Below are 21625 nucleotides of genomic sequence, written 5' to 3' on the forward strand. Positions count from 1 at the left end.
ACCGCACAGGTGGACCCCGTAGATGCAGCGTAGATGAGGAAACTTTAGGGCCTTGTGCTGCTTATAGGGCTAGTGAAGAAGTCAAAGATTAGGCAATACTGGAGCGCAGATATCTTGTATAATACCCCAAAAACCCGGCCTGTGCGTAAAGGATTGGTACCACACCAATCCATGGATTATTCATTCACCCCATTATTACATCATCCTATTATGCCCTGATGCACTCCGCCCAGCTTACATATACCCTGATGTACTACGCCCACCTTACCTTATACCCTGATGTACTCCGCCCAGCTTACATATGCCCCCACATTATAAGATAAAATACCACTAAGGCCTCATTTACACGAACGTGATATACGTCCGTGCGACTCGCGTGCTTTTCACGCGGGTCGCACGGACCTATACTAGTCTATGGGGGCATGCAGACAGTCCGTGAGTTTTGCTCAGCGTGAGTGCGCTGAAAAAAACTCACGACATGTTCTAAAATTCTGCGTTTTTCGCGCATCACGCACCCATTGAAGTCAATGTGTGCGTGAAAACCACGCAGGTAGCACGGAAGCACTGCCGTGCGAACTGCGTGATTCGCGCAAGAGCTGTCAAACTCTGAATGTAAACAGAAAAGCACCACGTGCTTTTCTGTTTACTAACATCCAAATGGAGTGTCTTAGAGATGAGCGAACCGTCCGAACCGAAACGAACTTCACCGGGTTCGGCCGAACTCGTTTTGACCGAACCCGGCAAAAAATGTTCCGGTACGCGACGTCAGGAGACAGTCACTGTCCAGGGTGCTGAAAGAGTTAAACTGGTTCAGCACCCTGGACAGTGACTTCCGATCCCAATATACGTGAACGTGTAAAAAAAAAAAAAGGTCTGACTTACCGATAACTCCCGGCTTCTTCCTCCAGTCTGACCTCCCGGGATGACAATTCAGTCCAAGTGACAGCTGCAGCCAATCACAAGCCAAGCACAGGCTGCAGCGGTCACATGGACTGCCGCGTCATCCAGGGAGGTGGGGCCAGATGTCAAGAGAGGCGCGTCACCAAGGACGCGTCACCAAGGACGCGTCACCAAGGCAACGGCCGGGAAGTTCTCGGTAAGTACGAACCTCTTTTTTTTTTAACAGGTTACTCGAAATGGTGATCGGAATTCACTGTCGAGGGTGCTGAAAGAGTTACTGCCGATCAGTTAACTCTTTCAGCACCCTGGACAGTGACTGACGTCGACTAGCCTCATCTCGAAAATCACGCAGCCGCGCATCATACACTGATGACACACGGAGCTGTCAAGTGCCTTTTGCGCACGCAAAACGCTGCATTTTTTTGCGTGCGCAAAACACACACGCTCGTGTAAATCAGGCCTAAAACACCAATCAAACTCTGCACTTCAAAAGCCAAATGGTGGTCCAACTGAGCCTGGCAGTGTGCCCAAACGGCAATTTATGACCACATATGGGTTATTACTGTATTCTGGAGAACCCGCTTAACAATTTATGGGATGTGTGTCTATGGTGGTACAAGCTGGGCACAACACATTGGGCACTGAAATTTCATATCTGTGGAAAATGGCAATTTTTAATCTGCAACATCTATTGTTTACTCATTTTTGCAAAACACTTGTGCGGTCAAAATGCTCACTACACCCCTAGATAAATTCTTTGAGGGATCTAGTTTCCAAAATGGGGTAATTTTTTGGAGGTACCACTGTACTGGTACTATAGCTCAATGCATCATTGTGTCAAAAAACGAATCTTGTAAAATCTCCACTCCAAATACTAAATGGCGCTCCTTCCTTTAGAGCCTTGCTGTGTGTCCAAATAGCAATTTATGACCATGTGTGGGGTATTTCCTTACTCTGAAGAAGTTGCTTTACAAATGTTACGGTGCTTTTTTGCCTTTATTTGTTGAGAAAATGATACATTTTGGACTAATGCTACGTCTTATTGGAAAATAATGTAATTTTTCATTTTCACTGCCCATTTCTAATAAAATCTATGAGACACCTGTGGGGTTAAAATTCTCACTACCCCGCTAGATGAATTCCTCAATGGGTGTAGTTTGCCAAATGGAGTCACTTTTGGGTAGTTTCCACTGTACTGGTACGTAAGGGGCTTTGCAAAAGCTACATGGTACAGAAAAACCAATCCAGCAAAATCTGTTCTCCAAAAGCCAAATGGCGCTCCTTCCCTTCTGAGCCCTGATGTGTATTCATACAGTGGTTTATTACCACTAATGGGGTATTTCTGTACTCTGGAGAAATTGCTTTACAAATGAGAAAATTAAACATTTTGACCTAAAGCTACGTCTTAGTGGAAAAAAAATGAAATTGTTCATGTTTACTGCCCAATGCCAATGAAATCTATAAAAAAAACACCTGGGGGGTCAAAATGCTCTCTACACCCCAAGTTGAATTCCTCTAGGGGTGTAGTTACCCAAATGGAGTCACTTTTGGGCCGTTTCCACTGTACTGGTACCTTAGGAACTTTACAAATACGACATGGTGCCGAGAGATCAATCCAGCAAAATCTGTACTCCAAAAGCTAAATGGCGTGCCTTCCCTTCTTAGTCCTGCCGCTTGCCCAAACAGCAGTTTATGACCACATGTTGGGTATTTCCGTACTCTGGAGAAGTTTCTTTACAAATGTTGGGGTGTTTTTCCTCATTTGTTTGTTGAAAAAATTTAAAATTCTGAGGTAAAGCTACATCTTATTGGAAAATAATGTAATTTTTAATTTTCACTGCCCAATTCTAATGAAATCTATGAAATACCTGTCTGGTCAAAATGCTCACTACACCAATAGATGAATTCCTCTAGGGGTGTAGTTTCCCAAATGGAGTCACTTTTGGGGGGTTTCCTTTGTTTTTGCACCACAAGAACTCTTCTAACGTGACTGAAATATAATTTAGAAAAGAAAGGCAGAAAAATCCACTAGGTGCTCCTTTGTTTCTCCTTTGTTTCAGGCCCGTAGCACACTAGGGCCACATGTGGGATATTTCTAAAAACTGCAGAATCAGGGCAATAAATATTCAGTTGTGTTTCTCTGGTAAAAACCTTCAGTATTACAGGATAAATGGATTAAAATGGAATTTCTGCAAAAAAAAATAAATTTGCACATTTCCCTTCCACTTTGCCTTAATTCCTGTGAAACGCATAAAGGGTTAAGAAACTTTGTTTGTTTTGAATACTTTAAGGGGTGCAGTTTTTAAAATGGGGTGATTTGTGGGGGTTCCTAATATATAAGGCCCTTACAGCTACTTCAGATCTGAACTGTTCCCTAAAAAAATAGGCTTTTGAAATGTTCTTGAAAATGTGTGAAATTGCTGCTAAACTTATAAGCCTTGTAACGTCCTAGAAAAAGGATGTTAAAAAAATGATGCAAACATAAAGTAGACATATGGGAAATGTTAACTTGTCTCTATTTTGTGTGGTATAACTATCTGTCTTACAAGCAGATACATTTGAATTTAGAAAAATGCTAATTTTTGCAAATTTTCTCAAAATTTTGTTTTTTTTCACCAAAAAGATTGAATTTATCGACCAAATTTTTTCACTAGCATAAAGTACAATATGTCACAAGAAAACAATCTCAGAATCGCTTGGATTGGTAAAAAGCATTCCAGAGTTATTACCACATAAAGTGACACATGTCAGATTTAAAAAAATGAGGCTGTGTCATTTGGTCCAAAAGTGGCTGCGTCCTTAAGGGGTTAAGTTCTTTTTTGGAATTTTCGTCTGTTTGTTTGTGCACGCATCACGTAAAAACTGCTGACTCAATTCGGATAGAATTTTTTGGGGAAAAACATAGGGGTCAATTTGAAGCAACATTTAGTTTTTATTTAATCGCAATCGGTTAATTTAATCAGAAGATATGCGAATTTATTTTTTCCAAAAATTCATTTATATCGCATTAGTAAAACAACAACAAACACGTGGAAACCATGGCAACCAATCACTTTTTTACTTTCAGTTTGGATTGTCTTGGAAAAATAGACACCAGTAGGTTGCTATGGGCATCTGCTCCAAATTTCATCTATACTGATTGTTATATAAGGGAGAGGTTGCAATCAATCAGATTGCTGCAAAGTTTTTCAAGCTGCCTCAGACAAATTACAGCTGTGATCTGATTGGTTGCTAAGGACAACAACTCCAACTTTATAACTACCAATCAGGTTTCTGCTTTCATTGTCCAAGCTGCCTCACAAGAATCTAAACTGTAATCTGATTGGTTGCTATGGACAACAGTTCCAACATTGGTCTGTATTGGATATTACATATAGAAGCAACCAATAGATAAAGCAACCAATTCGCTCGCTGCTTTCATGCACCTAGCTGCCTCAAAAAGCTGTCATCTGATTGGTTTTCTCAAAGGGCTCAGACAGTGGCCTCTCGGTCTCAAGAGTGTAAATGCCTTCCAGAAAAAGATCAAATATTTCTCAATATAGCAGAAATGCAAAAAGAATGAGACTAATTAGGTCTCAAGAATCTGAAGAAGATCATCAAGCGACATTTACCACAGCTCAAGAACATCAGGCAAGAACTCGTGCATCAGAAACTTCTACCCAGCGTGAGTCTCGGCTAAGTACACAGCGTGCTCACATGGCAGCCTCTCGGTCTCTGGAGAGTAATGAGGAACGTGAAGCGCGACTTTCTGCTGACCGACAGCGCAATGCATCGTCACGCGAATCTGAACGTTTCACCGACAGAGAATCTCACTTGAGTTGTCAGAGAGCTCGCACAGTGGCCTCTCAAGAGCTTGAAAGTAGTGAAGAACGTGAAGCGCGATTAACCGCTGATCGCAAACGTCACAACTATGCCAGAGCTCTCAAAAGCGAAGACCAATATCAACGACGATTGCAATCAGCTAGAGAGAATTATGAACGCACGCGCCAAGATAATGAAAGTTATTTATTGACTGAAAAGGAAAGAGTAGATGAAATACGGCAGGCAGAAACAGCAGAACATCAATCACGCTTAGAGGCTGATCGAATTCGACACTCTCTTAATAGAATGTCTATTTCATCAGAAGATTCAGATGAGTCTCAGGAGTATGGCTCGGCAAACAATGTTGTTCCTTGGGTCAATAAGGAAACAGCAGGTTTTGTGTATTCCCCTTGGATTGACTATGCTGAATTCGCTTCTGTAGGTGGTATGGTCTCTCTCTTGAGAAAGGCCCATGCTGGGGCTGAAACGTTGTACTGTCTATGGGTGAATACATTTTTTACTTGAAATCGCCTGGTTTGGAGTGCTGCCTTCCTTTGTATATATATATATATATATATATATATATATATATACATAGATAGATAGATAGATATATATATATATATATATATATATATATATATCTATAGATATATAGCTATAGATAGATATAGATATACATATATATATATATATATATATATATATATATATATACATATAAAGGATGTGGGCTTAAAAAAGAAGCTGCATTGGATGTTGTTACTTTATAGGTGTTGCTTGTAATTAGAAAAATGGTCTGCTTTATTTTTTTCAGAAACGGCGCCACTCTTATCCATGTCTGGACTTGCAGCTCAGTGACATTCAATTGAATACCAGACATAGATGTAAGTGGCACTGCCACTTTGACCTTTTTTCTAATCACATACAACACCTTAATGCTTTGTGAGTAATACAAAGTGAATATGAAATATATAGGCGTGGCTAAATCCCTGTTACTAGTACTATTCCAATCATAGGGTTGTGACATCTAGATAATCTCTAGTAGAGGACGGCCTCCCTAACGTCACTAGCATATAAAAGAATGAACAATATCTGTAAAATATTATTGCATAAAACTTTTCTTTTCTTCATAATGAGGAAACTTCAGAAAGTATAAATGGAAAATAAAACCCAGCTCACCAGCTATCTATATTTTAGATATTTTATTTATAATTTTTTGTAGTATAGTAGGCATGTTTCCCTGGCAAACAGATTCTCTAGAGTCATAGCCAAAAACAACAAACTATGACTAAGATCAAATCGACATGAAACGATGAATATTTTTGCTGTGGCAACCGGATCTGAGTGGTTTTTCTCAATATTACATTTGCAACCACGGAGTGCTTGATCACCTTCTAAACCTCAGAAAGTACAGATGACAGGTACCTATTTTATTGACATGATTGAAGATTGCACTCAATGTGAGTCCACAAAATATTGGTATTTTTATGCTTTTATGTATAGTATAAAAGCTGTAATAGTAAGATTACTTTGTGTTCAATTTGAAGGGTATGTGCACACGAGAACTGGCTTTTACGTCTGAAAAGACAGACTGTTTTCAGGAGAAAACAGCTGCGTCGTTTCAGACGTAAAAGCTCCTCCTCGCATTTTGCGAGGCGTCCTTGACGCCCGTAATCTTGAGCTGTTCTTCATTGACTTCAATGAAAAACGGCTCAAATTACGTTTCAAAGAAGTGTCCTGCACTTCTGTGCCGAGGCAGTAATTTTACGCGCCGTTGTTTGACAGCTGTCAAACGACGGCACATAAATGACAGGTCGTCGGCACAGTACGTCGGCAAAGCCATTAAAATAAATGGGCAGATGTTTGCCGACGTATTGGAGCCGTATTTTCAGACGTAAAACGAGGCATAATACGCCTCATTTACGTCTGAAAATAGATTGTGTGAACCCAGCCTAAATGTTTTTCTAAACTACAAGCTTCCAGTATCCATCATATTTATTCTTCGTACAACCATTGACTGTGGCTAACTTCAACTGTGGTACATTTCACAGCCAGTATGTCACTCCTACATTCCCATTAGGCAGATCAGTGAATGAGTTAGTTATTGCCCAAGCATCTATCTTTACATGACATGCCTTTATTATCATTCATAGATGAAGACATTCACTGAAAAATTCCCACGATCCCTACAGATACACACAAGAATCGGCCAGGACGCAGTTGATTCTTAGTAAAGCAAAACTATGTATCATTTTCTATTGAGGAAAATAAATTTTACCATTATTGGGAATTCCTTTCAATGCATTATTTATATCCCAGCCACAATAATGGATCTCTTTTAATCAGTTCTACTAGATTGGAGAACTGGTTAAACTGCTGGGCACCAGATTATTGTTAGGAAGCGTCTGTGTCTTTAAGATCACCATGATACTGAACTAGCTTCTGGGCCGTTCTGTTTACTTCCTGAGCCTATCCCTCTTCCCTGTCTTCTTCCTGTAAGGATAGGATGGGGAATTTATGCCTGGCCTCCTCCCTCTTTCTTTGCTTGTGAATTTCCTCCTTTCATAATAGTTGTTGTGATCAAGCTCTTACTTACTCTGTGCCCTAGACTTCTGGACTTCTTGGTAACTGAGCTTGTCTCTCGTTAACCCCTTGTTTACTGATTTTGATTGTCTACTCCCAGCTGGTTCTGACCTCTGTTGTACCTGATTTCCACTTGCTCTGTTTTGGACTTTTTGTTTGCCCTCTGGCTGTCTGGTTACCTGTTCAGGTATAGCCTGCATTGCACCCCTTATCCAACACTGAACTCTGTTATAACAACCTGGGTTCTGTGCAGAAAAAAACATCTCACCTTGCGGTGGGCTCTGGCTAATACCTGAGAGCAGCCTAAGATTCTATCGATCAGAGTTGTGAGGGTTTTATTTGCATGCTTACTCCCGACAGTCTCAAGCAGCCTTTTGGGAATTGCGCAACCGGTAATTCCTTAACATATTCACAAGCCCATTTATATAATTTTATTGTTCGGAGTTTAGACGATGGTCCATCTCTTTACAATGGAATGGTGCTGTACTCCGATGTAAATTTCGCAGAGGTCTTTCAGAAACCTTGAAAGATCTCCTTATAAATAACCCACCACCCATGTCTCTAGAGGATACTGTGACTTTTGAACTTTCTGTTATCCCTCTGATTGTCTGGTTAACTGTTCAGGTATAGCCTGCATTGCACCCCTTATCCAACACTGAATGCTGTTAGAACAACCTGGGTTCTGTGCAGCAAAAACCATCCCGACTTGCGGTGGGCCATGGCGAATACATCAGAGTAGCCTTAGATTCTGTCAATCAGAATTGTGACGGATTTGGGTTTGTGGTGTTATTTGCACGCTTACTCCCAACAGTCTTCAGCAGCCTTTTGGGAATTGCGCAACCAGTGATTCCATAACAATTAGAAGCTGAGTAACTTTAAATATGTTATTTTTCTTATTTTCTACTGATTATGAGCTTTATGTGATTTAATTCCTTATCTACAGCCAAAAACATCCTGTAAATATTCTGCTGGTTCTTTATTGTTCTCTTCCTGCATGCATCTTCTAGCCCCACTGTTTCTGAGTTATCGGTGGTGTGAGTTTTGGCATCCCAAATGCAAATGAAGCCTTTGATTGTGAAGTGGGCTTTTACGACCGCTCACTTGCCAAGGGGTAGTAAACCTTGGCATTCTGACTGTCCAAACAGAGCAAACCACATCAGAGCAGCTCATCATCAGCACGGGCAGCAGTGAGTACATAAGCCAATGTGACACTGTCTGCTCTGGTTAAATGGTGTCAGAACGACAAGGTTCACTCATCCTTGGCAAGTAAATTGTCTTATCCATCTACTTGACAGTCAAAGGCTTCAGTAGCATTTCAGCACCAAAACTAACGGCACCAATATCTCAGGAACAGTGGGGGTCTAGAAGAAAATAAAAAAGTGCCAGAATATGTGAGGCGCTGGCAATCTAACTGAAATGTCAGCTGCAGTTTTTTTGGCAGGTGACAGGTCCTCTTTAACAACTTGGCTCTAACTGTGTTACTGTCACCTGAGCTCCCAAAAATTCACAGCAGTCTGGCACCAAAAATCCTTAATATGTCTAAAGTATGTACTGCGCTGATTCATCTTTTTAATTTATCTTGATAAGTGTCATAGCTCCATTTTTTTCTAATACAGAGGTGTGTATATCTTGTAAAGCTATAGAGTTACATGATACTATTCTGGATGCCTGTAGCCAACACAGGGATAAGCTTTTGAATTTATTGCATTTGTACTCAATATTAACCCCTTAAAGGAAGTGTCATCACCCAAAAAAAATTTCATATGTTCAAGATGTTAGTGCTTTATTAAAAACGTTTATATTTATTTGTGTGTTTGTGTTTTACTTTTTCTTATTTTTACACTTTTTCTTCCCTATGGGGGCTGCCATTTTTTGTTCCATTTCTGTGTGTGTCGATTAACGACACATACAGACATGGAATACGGCAGCCACAGTCCCATAGGGACTGCGAACGGCTCCCGTCCCATTGACTGCAGTGTACGGCGTCTGTGTGGGAACTGCGCATGCGCCGCTCCCACACAGTCCTATTCGAAATTGGCGCCGTCCGGCGCCATTTTCCTGTGGACCGGAAGTCGCGGCCGGACAGTAATATTACTACTTCCGGTCGCGGCTTCCGGATTTGTGCACTTGCACCAGCGGCAGCAAACGGAGCGGACGGGCCGGAGGGAGCCGCGGCGGCAGGAGCAGGTAAGAGATTTCAATGTATGTTCGTGTTTGTGTGTGTTTACTACTGTATGTAAACCTACTACACTGTGGGTTAGCTCAAAACATGGCGACACACAGTGTAGGAGGTTACATCGTTCAAACCCCTCGTTTATCCCGGCACTAGCCAGGATAAAGGAGGGGGGAATGCTGAGAGCTCACTAGAGCGAGGGCTTTTAACCCAATGTTGCAATGCTGCAATTTTGGGAACAGCTCCATCTAGTGACCAAAAATGGGTAGTATTATAAATTAGAAATAATTTATAATATTTCCTGGACTCGTGCAAAAAAATAAAAAAAATTTGAACAATGTTTAATCACCCACACACTAAATGTTTAATTTTTTTTAAAAAAACATGTTTTTCTGGCAACACATTCCCTTTAAGGACACAGCCAATTTTTATTTATTTTTTATTTCGTTTTTTCCTACCCACATTCCAAGAGCCATAACTTTTTTTTCCATCGACATTTTGACATAGATTTTGGGGTTTTGTTTTTATCACGTTCACTGTGCGTTCATGTTTACTCTATTCTGTAAAAGTATCTGTAAATATGGCGATACCAAATTTATATAGTATTTTTTATGTTTTCCTACTTTGTCAAAATACCGTATATGTCGGCGTATAAGACGACTGGGCGTATAAGACGACCCCCAACTTTTACCCTTAAAATATAGAATTTAAGATATACTCACCATTTCGTGCAGGAGCGCTTCACTATGGCCATCGGCGGCAGGACCCAGGACTCTCTGTCTCTTTGAACTCGCACATGCGCAGATAGGCTGCTTCATCGCGCGAGATCTGAGAGGCAGGGAATGAGAGGAAAGGGCGGGCCAGAGGATCTTACAGAGATGTTCCCTGGCGGCTAATACCGGCTTCCCTCAGATCCGTGGCGGATTCCGTGCATCCTGGGAGCCTGTGTACCGGACTGCAGGCTCACAAGGTAACACACAACCTGTGTGTAGACAATATGTAGACTAGGGATGTCACGATACCAGAATTTGGACTTCGATACCGATACTTCGTTCAGTATTGCGATTTCGATACCAATTTCGATACTTTTGCCAACAGTAATAAAAAAAAAATTCTTCCGTTTTCTGATGTGAGGCGCGACGTGTGATGAATTTTGAACGCGCCTCACATTTATAGTAATTTATGGGTTAATGTGCGAGGTACATGATGGGGTTAATTACTATTAATGTGAGGAACATGGAGGGTAAATTCATCGCACCTCGCGCCTCACATTAATAAGTGAATGAAAGCCGTGTTTATTTCATTTTTTTACAGCGTACACATCATAAATGATGCAAAAACATTGTTGTCCGCGCCATTACTGAATGTGTGTATTTTATGTATTGAGACTTATTTTAATGTTTATTGTAAAAAAGGTGGAGGTGTATTTTTTTTTAAATTTAACAATACTTTGTTTTTACTTTATTTTTAAACTTTAATGTACTGACATATATCAGATATGTGCCAGTACATTAACCTGTGGACGGATAATACACAGGCAGTTGTTAGGACATACTTGGGTATGTCCTAACAACATGAAATATGGTAAGACAGCCCTGGGGTCCGTCAATAGACCCTGGGCTGTCTGCCCATATATGGTATGGCCCTCGATCGCGTCACAGGAATTCCCTGTGACGCGATCCAGGGGCATCCCCCTTCTCACTTTCCCCTGAATGCTGCAGTCAGCTGTGATCGCAGCATTCAGGGGAATAATGTCGGAGATGAGCGGTTTCTCTGATCTCCGCCGTTATAGAGCGGGGCTGCAGCTGTGTAATACAGCCATTGCCCCGCTCCTGACAGGAAGTGCGCGCGCGGTCAGCATGAGGTGATGCGGCCGGCGCTGCACTAATGAGCGGCAGTTCAGGCACTGAAGACAGAACATGGGGGTGTTTTGTAGCGCGCCCGCCATGTTCTGTCTCCAGTGCCGCCGCTCATTAGTGCAGCGCTGGCCGCATTGCATCATCCTGACCCCGCGAACTTATCATGACTCAGGAGCGGGGCTGTGGCTGAATTACACAGCCGCAGCCGCGCTCCCATACATTCATGTGTTACTATACTGAGCTGTGCGGCTGCAACGTGCATCCCTAATGTAGACAATATCCGGCATATAAGACGACCCCACACTTTTGAAATTTTTTTAAGGGTGTAAAAAGTCGTCTTGTACGCCGATATATACGGTAAAAGCTATTTGCTAAAAAAATTGTTTTGTGTCGTCATATTCTGAGACCCATAACTTTTTATTTTTTTGTTGATGAAGCTGTGTGAGTGCTAGTTTTTTGCAGCGGGGGCTGTCGTTTTTTTTTTGTACCGTTTTGGGGTTTATATGACATCTTGATCACTTTTTATTAAAAAGTAAGGTGGCCAAAAAAAAAATTGCAATTCTGGCATTAATAAGGTTGAAAAGACACAGGTCTATTAAGTCCAAATTATAATCCTACGGTGTTAATCCAGAGGAAGGCAAAAACCCCATAAGATCGATGTCAATTGCCTCATTAGGGGGAAAATTCCTCCCTGACTCCAAATATGGCTAGAAGAATAAATCCCTGGATCAACGTCCCATCTCCAGAATCTAGTACTCATAACCTGTAATAATATATTTTTCAAGAAAGACATCAAGGCCCTTCTTGAACTTGTTCAAAGAATCAACCATCACAACATCCTGTGGCAGAGAGTTCCATAGCCTCAGTGCTCTCACAGTAAGGCCTCGTGCACACTTCCCGTTTTAGCGGCCGTGTGATTTCCGTGTGCACTCCATGTTTCCGTTTCCGAGCGCCGAGCATGGTACTCTCCAGGGTGCTGAAAGAGTTAATGGGCTGCACTGATTGGTGGTAACTCTTTCAGCACCCTGGACAGTGACTAGCGCTGAAGAACCTTGCTCTTTCAGCACCCTGGACAGTACCATGCTCGGCGCTCGAAAAATACAATTTTAATTAAATAAAAAATAAAAAAATAAGTTCATACTTACTTTCCTCCTGTCCGGCCTCCAGGGATGACGTTTCATCCCATGTCACCGCTGCAGCCAATCACAGGCTGTAGTGGCGGTCACGCAAGTCTGGTTGACATCAGAAGGCCGGCCTCCAGGGATGACGCTTCATCCCACGTGACCGCCTCTGCAGCCAATCACAGGCTGCAGCGGTCTCTGCAGCCAATCACAGGCTGCCGCGTCATACAGGACGGCTGGACTGGAGGAAGAAGAGGGACTCGTCACCAAGACAACGACCGGGGTACGTATGAACTGCTTTTTATTTTATTTTTAATCAGCAGCCTCTTCTCTCTATCAGTGATTGATAGAGGGAAGTGGCTGCCGATTAGTGTAATATATCTGTAATGTACTTCTGCCCACCCGGCCGTTGCGAGGCAACGGCTCCGTCACACACGGACGGCACATGGATGCCTTCCGTGTGCCTTCAGTTTTTTTGATGGCCCCATTGACTTGCATGGGCCTCACGGTCACGGAATCTTGGACCAAAGTAGGACATGCTCTACTTTTGATCGGAACGGAGCAACGTGACTGTCAAACAAACTGAAGTGTGCATGGCCCCATTGAAATGAATGGGTCAGGGTGCTAGCAGTCAGAAAAACAGCTAGCACCCTGAAGGAAAAGACTGAAGTGGGCATGAGGCCTAAAGAATACCCGTCTGTGATTATGGTGAAACCTTTCCTCCCCTAGATGTAGAGGATGCCTCCTTGTCCTTGTTACAGGCCTAGTTGTAATAAGATCATTAGAAAAATCTCTGTACTGTCTAATTATATATTTGTACATTGTAATTAGAACACCCCTAAGCCGTCATTTATCTAAACTAAATAGCCCCAAGTTTGATAACCTTTCTTGCTACTGCAATCTACCCATTCCCTTAATTACCTTGGTCACCATTCTTTGCACCCGTTCTAGTTCAGCCATGTCCTTCTTATAGACAGGTGCCCAAAATTGTACACAGTATTCCATGGTCTGACTAGTGATTTGTATAGAGGCAAATCTATATTCTTGTCATGAGCATCTATGCCACTTTTATGATTTTATTTGCCTTGGCAGCAGCTGCCTGGCACTGGTTGCTAAAGGTAAATTTACTGTCCACCAATATCCCCAAATATTTTCCAGTTTTAACCAGTGTTTTACCATTTAATGCATAATTGTAAAATGTGTTTCCTCGGCCCAAGTGCATAACCTTACATTTATCCACATCAAACTTAATTTGCCATTTCTCTGCCCAAAACTCCAGCTTCCCCAAATCCCTCTGCAGTATTACATTATCCTCCTCTGTGCTGATTACTTTACAGAGTTTAATATCATCTGCAAATACTGAAATTATACTCTGTAAACCCTCTACAAGGTCATTAATAAACATATTAAAAAGTAGAGGGCCCAAAACTGACCCGGTGGAACATTTTTTTATGGCATCCCTTCTTCGGCTTATATAATGTATTATTTTATTAGTTTGGACTCTTACAGATGCGGTGATACCAATTATGTTTATTATTTTAGTGTTTACATTTTTTGGGTTAAAAATAGGAAAAGTTTTTTTTTAGCTTTTACTTATTTTTTTATTTTGATAAACTTTTTTTACTTTTTTTTAGCTCCTTTATTCTAAAATCTGGGACCTTATCTTGTGATTGTTAACACTTTCATGCAATACACTGCAATAGTACGGCACTAAAGACAGACCCGGAGGCCATCACTAAGCCTCTGGCTGCTATAGCAACCAATCGGCTGCCCGCGATTTCTTCAAAGTGGGGAGGTGATCAGGGGACAGAGGGGGTCCCCTCCCTCTGACTAATGGCTCAAATGCCACAGTCGCTATTGACCGCGGCATCTGTTGGGTTAAACGGCCAGGATCAACGTTATCTGTGATCCAGGTCATTGCAGGCGGGTTTCAGTTGTATAAAACAGCCGACACCCACCGGGTATAGTGTGGGCTCATCGCCTAAGCCCGCCCCTTACTGTGGCAGCAGATCCGCAGTATATGTACGTTCTTAGGACGCAGATACTATTGAACACTATGGAAGAGCAGGGAGGTATCTCCCTGCTCTGCTATTTACTAGGCTACAGACCACGTTCACTGGATCAGGCCGGCCTATGCACCATCTACAAGGGGGGTGTGACACTTTCTACAGGGGGGCTGTATAGAATTATCTACCAGGGGCTGTATGGCAGAATCTACAGGGGGGCTGTATGGCACAATCTACCGTGGGGCACTATCTACAGGAGGGAACTATCTACAAAGGGGTGCTGTGTGTGGCACCCAGAAGTGGGGGAGCCCAGTCAGAAGTTTGCTATGGGGCCCAATCCTTCCTAGTTACGTTCCTGATGGCAGCCATTCCATTGAATGGCTGTCGATGAAATGCATGGATGGACAGAGTCAGCCAGAGCAGGAGCCTCTCTTACAGAGCATATTTTCATTCTGGCTCATAAAAGGGAGTCAAGAGCAGGGGATCACCCTAATAGTACACTAGTCAGAAAGCTTCCTATAGGCTGCTGCATGCAGACAGATTTCTTTTATTTGCAAATCAGAATTTCGGTCCCATTCATTTCTATGGGCCCATGCACACGACCGTGGTTTCCACAGTCCGTGCATTGCCCAGGAGCCTGGACCGCAAAAAAATAGGACATGTCTTATTACGGCCGTGTTTTGCGGTCTAGGCTCATAGAAATGAATGCACACGTCTATGTGCACGGCCCGCGATCTGCGGGCGACCCGCGGGTGACATTCTGCAGCCGTCTGAGCCGAAAATAACAGCCGTGCACACAACTACGGTCGTGTGCATGAGGCCTAACACTTAAAATAAAGGACATCTATATTCTAACTAAGAGGAAATATAAAGAATTTTGCAATGAAAGCCAAGTTATGTTTAGAAAACTTTGGTGGGCAGATTTTTTGATTAATAAAAACATCCAAGATGTTAATCTAGTCTAAACTCATTACTTGTATTTACTTAAGCAATGGAATGTTCCTTCACTATAATGTCTTGTGTCTTTTCTGTGTTATTGAGTTAGGAAGAAATAATATTCTATCCAGATTACTTAGAAAACAGCTTGTTTTCGTTATTTTTAATAATATATTCACACAATTCATCTGTGCAGGTGGAGCAGATTATTTTGCTACCTTCGGGTCATCTGGCTTTCAAATGAGTATCAACAGAACTGATATCTCACTTTTTCAGGTAAAGTCTAGTCCATCCGACTTCACCTACAATGTAATTTTTCTTAAGGTTCTTTTACACAGGCTAATTATCGGGCTAATGAGCGTTTATATGAATGCTCGTTCCCAATCATTGCTTTCCATAAACAGGGCAACGAGCAGCCGATGAAACGCTCGTTCATCGAGTGATCATATCGTTTATGCAGTACAAAATATTATCGTTGTCAGCAGCAAAAATCCCTGTCCCGTTGACCGACGCCTGTTTACACGTAAGAGGATCCTTGCTCTTCATTTGTTGTATTCATCTTGAAGAACAAACATTCTCATGTATGAGTATCATCACTTCTAAATCAAGGTGGAACTGGAAGTACAAACCAGCTTAAACTAACTTCAGCGATGCAATGCACAAGATTCTAAGGGTTTCAGGACGAAAGGTAGGGAGAGTGGACATACCCCAGAGCCTCATGGGCAGGGCCGCCATCAGGGGGGTATTAGGGGTAGTGGTGTGAGGGGCCCGGCCAAACCTAATTGAAAGGGGGGCCCGGCCACTGCTGCGACTTGTCTTTGGTAGAAAAAAACGGGCCCCTGCAAAGGTCGTGAGCTGCGGGCCCCCCCTCTCATGGGGGCCGTCAAACACCGCCGACCGATCACGCGCACCCGCAAACTCGCGACCGTCCGAGCACGCACCCGGCAAAAGCGCGCAACCGCGACAGCACGGGCGCTCGCAGAAGCAACAGCACGCACGCTCGCAGCCTCGACAGCACGCGCGCACCCGCGATCGGCCGCGCGCGCACTTGCGATCGGCCGCGCGCGCACCCGCGAACGAAGCGCGCGCAACCGCGGACACACATGGACCCAACTTACCTGGCCCCCCCCCTTGAGGTCAAGGACTGGACGTCTGGACCGAAGACCTCGCCTGGAAGACCTCGCCTGAAGGACCTCGCCTGAAGAGGACTGGAGTGGGAGCAGCAGCTCTTCTGACACGGTGAGTAAAGTGTGTCAAAGTGCTGTTTATGTATGGCCCTGTTCACACAAAGTATTTTGCAGGCAGAAAAAAAATCTACCTCAAAATTCCTTAAAGAATTTTGAGGCAGATTTTGACCTGCCCACACTATCTTGCCGCGTTTTTTTGCTGCGTTTTTTGCCCGTGGCGATTGAGGACAGCAGGCAAAAAACGCAGCGAAAAATGCATTTTCTGCCTCCCATTGATTTGGATGGGAGGTCAGAGGCGGAACCGCGGCATGAAAGGACGCGCTGCTTTTTCTTTTTTCCGCGACTGGCTCCCATTGATTTCAGATTAAATCAATGGGAGGCGGTTTTGGAAGTTGTTTGGTGCTGATTCTGACGCAGTGTCCGAGTCAATATCAAGGCCCAAAAACTCTGTGAACTGGGCCTTATTGTTAGGGCTTATTCAGACGAACGTGTAATACATCCGTGCAACACGCGTGATTTTCACGCGCCTCGCACGGACCTATGTTACTCTATGGGGCCGTGCAGACTGTCAGTGATTTTCACGCAGCGTGTGTCCGTGTGTCCGCTGCGTAAAACTCACGACATGTCCTATATTTGTGCATTGTTATGGGTGCGTGAAAATTCCGCCCAGCACTTCCGCAGCCGTATAAACTATGAATGAAAACAGAAAAGCACCGCGTGCTACAAACATACAAACAGAGTGTCATAATGATGGCGGCTGCGCAAAAATCACGCAGCCACGCATCATACGCTGCTGACACACGGAGCTGTTATGGACCTTTTGCATGAGCAAAATGCCACGTTTTTTGCGCGCGCAAAAAGCACACGCTTGTGTGAATCCGGCCTTAGGGTAGGAACACACTAGAGTAACATAGGTCCGTGCGAGGCGCGTGAAAATCACGGGCGTTGCACGGATGTATTACACGTTCGTCTGAATAAGCCCTAACAATAAGGCCCAGTTCACAGAGTTTTTGGCCCTTGATATTGACTCGGACACTGCGTCAGAATCAGCACCAAACAACTTCCAAAACCGCCTCCCATTGATTTAATCTGAAATCAATGGGAGCCAGTCGCGGAAAAAAGAAAAAGCAGAACGTCCTTTCTTGTCGCGGTTCCGCCTCTGACCTGCCATCTAAATCAATGGGAGGCAGAAAATGCATTTTTCCCTGCGTTTTTTGTCTGCTGTCTTTAATCGCCGTGGGCAAAAAACGCGGCAAGATAGTGTGGGCAGGTCAAAATCTGCCTCAAAATTCGGTGCGCGGTTCCAGGCGGTCGCGGGTGCGCATGCGCGGGAATTTGCGGGTGCGCGCGATCGGTCGCACGGGCGGCGGTCTTTGACGGCCCCCATGACGACCCCCATGCTACCCAGGGCCGCCATCAGGGGGGGTATTAGGGGTACTGATGTGAGAGGCCCGGCCAAACCTAATTGAAAGGGGGGCCCGCAGCTCACGACATTCTTTTGGTGAAAAAAATGGGACCCATTGCAGGGGCCTGTTTTTTTTTCTACCAAAGGCAAGTCGCGGCAGTTTGCCGGGCCCCCCTTTCAATTAGGTTTGGCCGGGCCTCTCACATCAGTACCCCTAATACCCCCCCTGATGGCGGCCCTGGGTACCATGATATAGTTCTGGACGGAGTACCGTTAACAGGCGGTGCCACGGTAGGGGGGCCCAGAAAATTTAGCCGTAGGGGGCCCTGAAATTCCTGATGGCGGCCCTGCTCATGGGGGGCACCATTTATGGAAAAAAAATGTTCTAAAGCATCAAAAATGAAAAATTAAGCAATTATGCAAATAGTCTTTGTTAAAAATACCCTATCATTTTATGTCTATAGATCATAAGCAGACTTATGCATCTCGATGGTAAAAGACAAAACACAAACCTTGTAAAGCCGGATACTGCAGTCATGAATTAGAGGTCGCGACGGTGGTCATAGTCTTTCAATTTCTTTGCGCAACCTATTGGACGTTGTGTCTGAATTCCTGATAATGTTATAAGTGACAGGGTATGATGAGAACTGCATCTCTTTAGAGGATAGAGGTTGAGGGAAATGTGGGTATGTATTATACCCTATTGTGCCATCTTCTAGAGAATTTGAAACAACTTCATTGTAGGGATTTTTCAGGGTGTAGTAGGGAGAGGTTACTGCAGAAGGCCACCACTCTTGGGGGGATTACTCAGTTTAGATAGGGGATAGTGATTTAAGCGTGCACTAGAGATAAGATAGCCTCCCCTATATTGTTTCTTCCCTGTGTTTCCACTTTGGCATGGGTAGTTGCTATTGACAACTCTATTTGTGTTTGTGCCTTCTGGATTATTAAAATCTGTATTGTTTTTTTTGTTTTGTTTTTTAATATAGACTATTTGTACGTCTATCTGTTAAGGATATCCACTAAAATGTATTTTATGTTTGACATTTTTCAGTGATTTGTTGATGGAACATAAAATGGATGGGCAAACCTAATGCGCAGTTAGAAAACATGATGTTTCATCTGTACTTTGTACAATATACATTGATTGAAATTGGAAACTCAAAACATTTATATGAAAATGTAATTACCCTATAAGTTACTCAACCAACCAATTGACCAAAGTTTATTGCTAACAAGATTACAAAGCCATCTCTATGGTTCTGGTGGCTTATTGAACGACAGTGAGGGCTACTATGTTCAAATGGAGAATATGAACAGTATTCAATGTTCACAGGAGTGCAGATTTTAGGAATCAAAATGACTACGAAGGTACAACAACTCATCCAGAAAGTCACAAAAAGAATAATTGCTTCAAAAGGTGGTACAGCCAGTTTATGACTTCACATGGGTGATCTGTATGTTGGATAGCTTAGTTCCATAGAAGCAGTGATAGTTGAAAAACTGTGTTAGGTGTTTACTCATCTTCCAATTTTCTAAAACTGTCTAATATCAACCAGTTTGTGTGACAAAAGTGCCATAAAAGGGAATAACTTTTTCACTGTATTTGTCGAAATATAAGTGATATATACAGTGGCTTGCTTACATTATGACTACTGCTAACAGTTCAGTTAGAAGAGAAAACCACTGTGGATAAATATTTTTTTGGACCATTATCTCATTTATGGTTGTGTTTTTGTCTTTTGCCTAAAGGCGGATGTTGAACCATGTCTAATGCATATAAATACAATCTGATAATGGCTTTACTGCTATTAATTCATCTGGTATTCCAGATAGCTAAAGTTATCATGAAAACCTCCTTTCATATTAAGATGACTGTAGGAATTTAACAATTTAGATTGTTTACCGAGATGTCTTTGGAAAGGTTGCATCTGTGCATTTTATATGTTATTTTTACAAGAACGGCTGCTCCACTGAAGCAGACAAGACATGAAGGATTCTAGAAAAAAAGCCTTTTGATAATTTTGACCTTAAGCCTGAGTTGACAAATTGGCAGACACGCCTGGCTTGAACTTTCCACAGCCGAGCAATATGACGTTTATTTTTATTTCAAATTGCCCTTAAAAATATGAGAAAAAAAATTCCTAACAAAATTAACATTTGTAATGACAGTTTTTAGTGGTTTAACCCCTTCAGGACTAAGCTCATTTTGGCCTTCAGGACCAGACCCAGTTTTTTCAAATCTGACATGTGTCACTTTATGTGGTAATAACTCTGGAATGCTTTTACCCATCCAAGCGATTCTGAGATTGTTTTCTCGTGACATATTGTACTTTATGTTAGTGAAAAAATTTGGGCCATAAATTTAATATTTAGTTGTGAAAAACACCAAAATTTGGAGAAAATTTTCAAAAATTAGCATTTTTTTCAATTTAAATGTATCTGCTTATAAAACAGATAGTAATACCACACAAAATAGCTACTATTTCACATATCCCATATGTCTACTTTATGTTTGCATCGTTTTTTGAACGTCCTTTTATTTTTCTAGGACGTTATAAGACAGATCTTTTGCAGCAATTTCCCACATTTTCCAGAAAATGTCAAAAGGCTATTTTTTCAGGGACCAGTTCAGTTCTGAAGTGGCTTCGAGGGCCTTAAATATTAGAAAGTCCCAATAAATCACCTCATTTTGAAAACTACACCCCTCAAAGTATTCAAAACAGCATTCAGAAAGTGCTTTAACCCTTTAGGCGTTTCACAGGAATTAAAGCAAATTAGAGGTGAAATGTACAAATTTCCTATTTTTTGCCAAAATTAATTTGTAATACATTTTTTACTGAAGTCCAGTAGTGCACTAGGGCCACATGTGGGATATTTTTAAAAACTGTAGAATCTGGGCAATAAATATTGAGTTGCGTTTCTTGGGTAAAACCTTCTGTGTTACAGAAAAAAATGTATTACAAATTAATTTTGGCAAAAAATAGGAAATTTGTACATTTCACCTCTAATTTGCTTTAATTCCTGTGAAACGCCTAAAGGGTTAAAGCACTTTCTGAATGCTGTTTTGAATACTTTGAGGGGTGTAGTTTTCAAAATGAGGTAATTTATTGGGACTTTGCTTCAGCACAGGCCTCAGAAGCAAAGGAGCACCTAGTGGATTTTGGGGCCTCCTTTTTTTAGAATATATTTTAGGCACCATGTCCGGTTTGAAGAGGTCTTGTGGTGCCAAAACAGTGGAAACCCCCCAAAAGTTATCCCATTTTGAAAACTACACCCCTCAAGGAATTTTTCTAGGGGTATAGTTAGCATTTTGACCCAACAGTTTTTTTGCTAAATTCATTGGAATTAGTCTGTGAAGATGCAAATCTACTTTTTTTTATGAAAAACCATAGAATTTTCAAATTTTTACAAGGAATAAAGGAGAAAAAGCACCCCAACATTTGTAAAGCAATTTCTCCTGATTACGGCAATACCCCATATGTGGTGATAAACGGCTGTTTAGACCCACGCCAGAGCTCAGAAGTGAAGGAGCACCATTTGGATTTTGGAGCGCAGATTTTGCTTGAACGGTTTTCGGTGCCATGTCGTGTTTGCATCGCACTGGAGGGACCTAAACAGTGGAAACCCCCCAAAAGTTATCCCATTTTG

This window comes from Rhinoderma darwinii, chromosome 5, assembly GCF_050947455.1.
Source record: "Rhinoderma darwinii isolate aRhiDar2 chromosome 5, aRhiDar2.hap1, whole genome shotgun sequence".
NCBI lineage: Eukaryota > Metazoa > Chordata > Amphibia > Anura > Rhinodermatidae > Rhinoderma > Rhinoderma darwinii.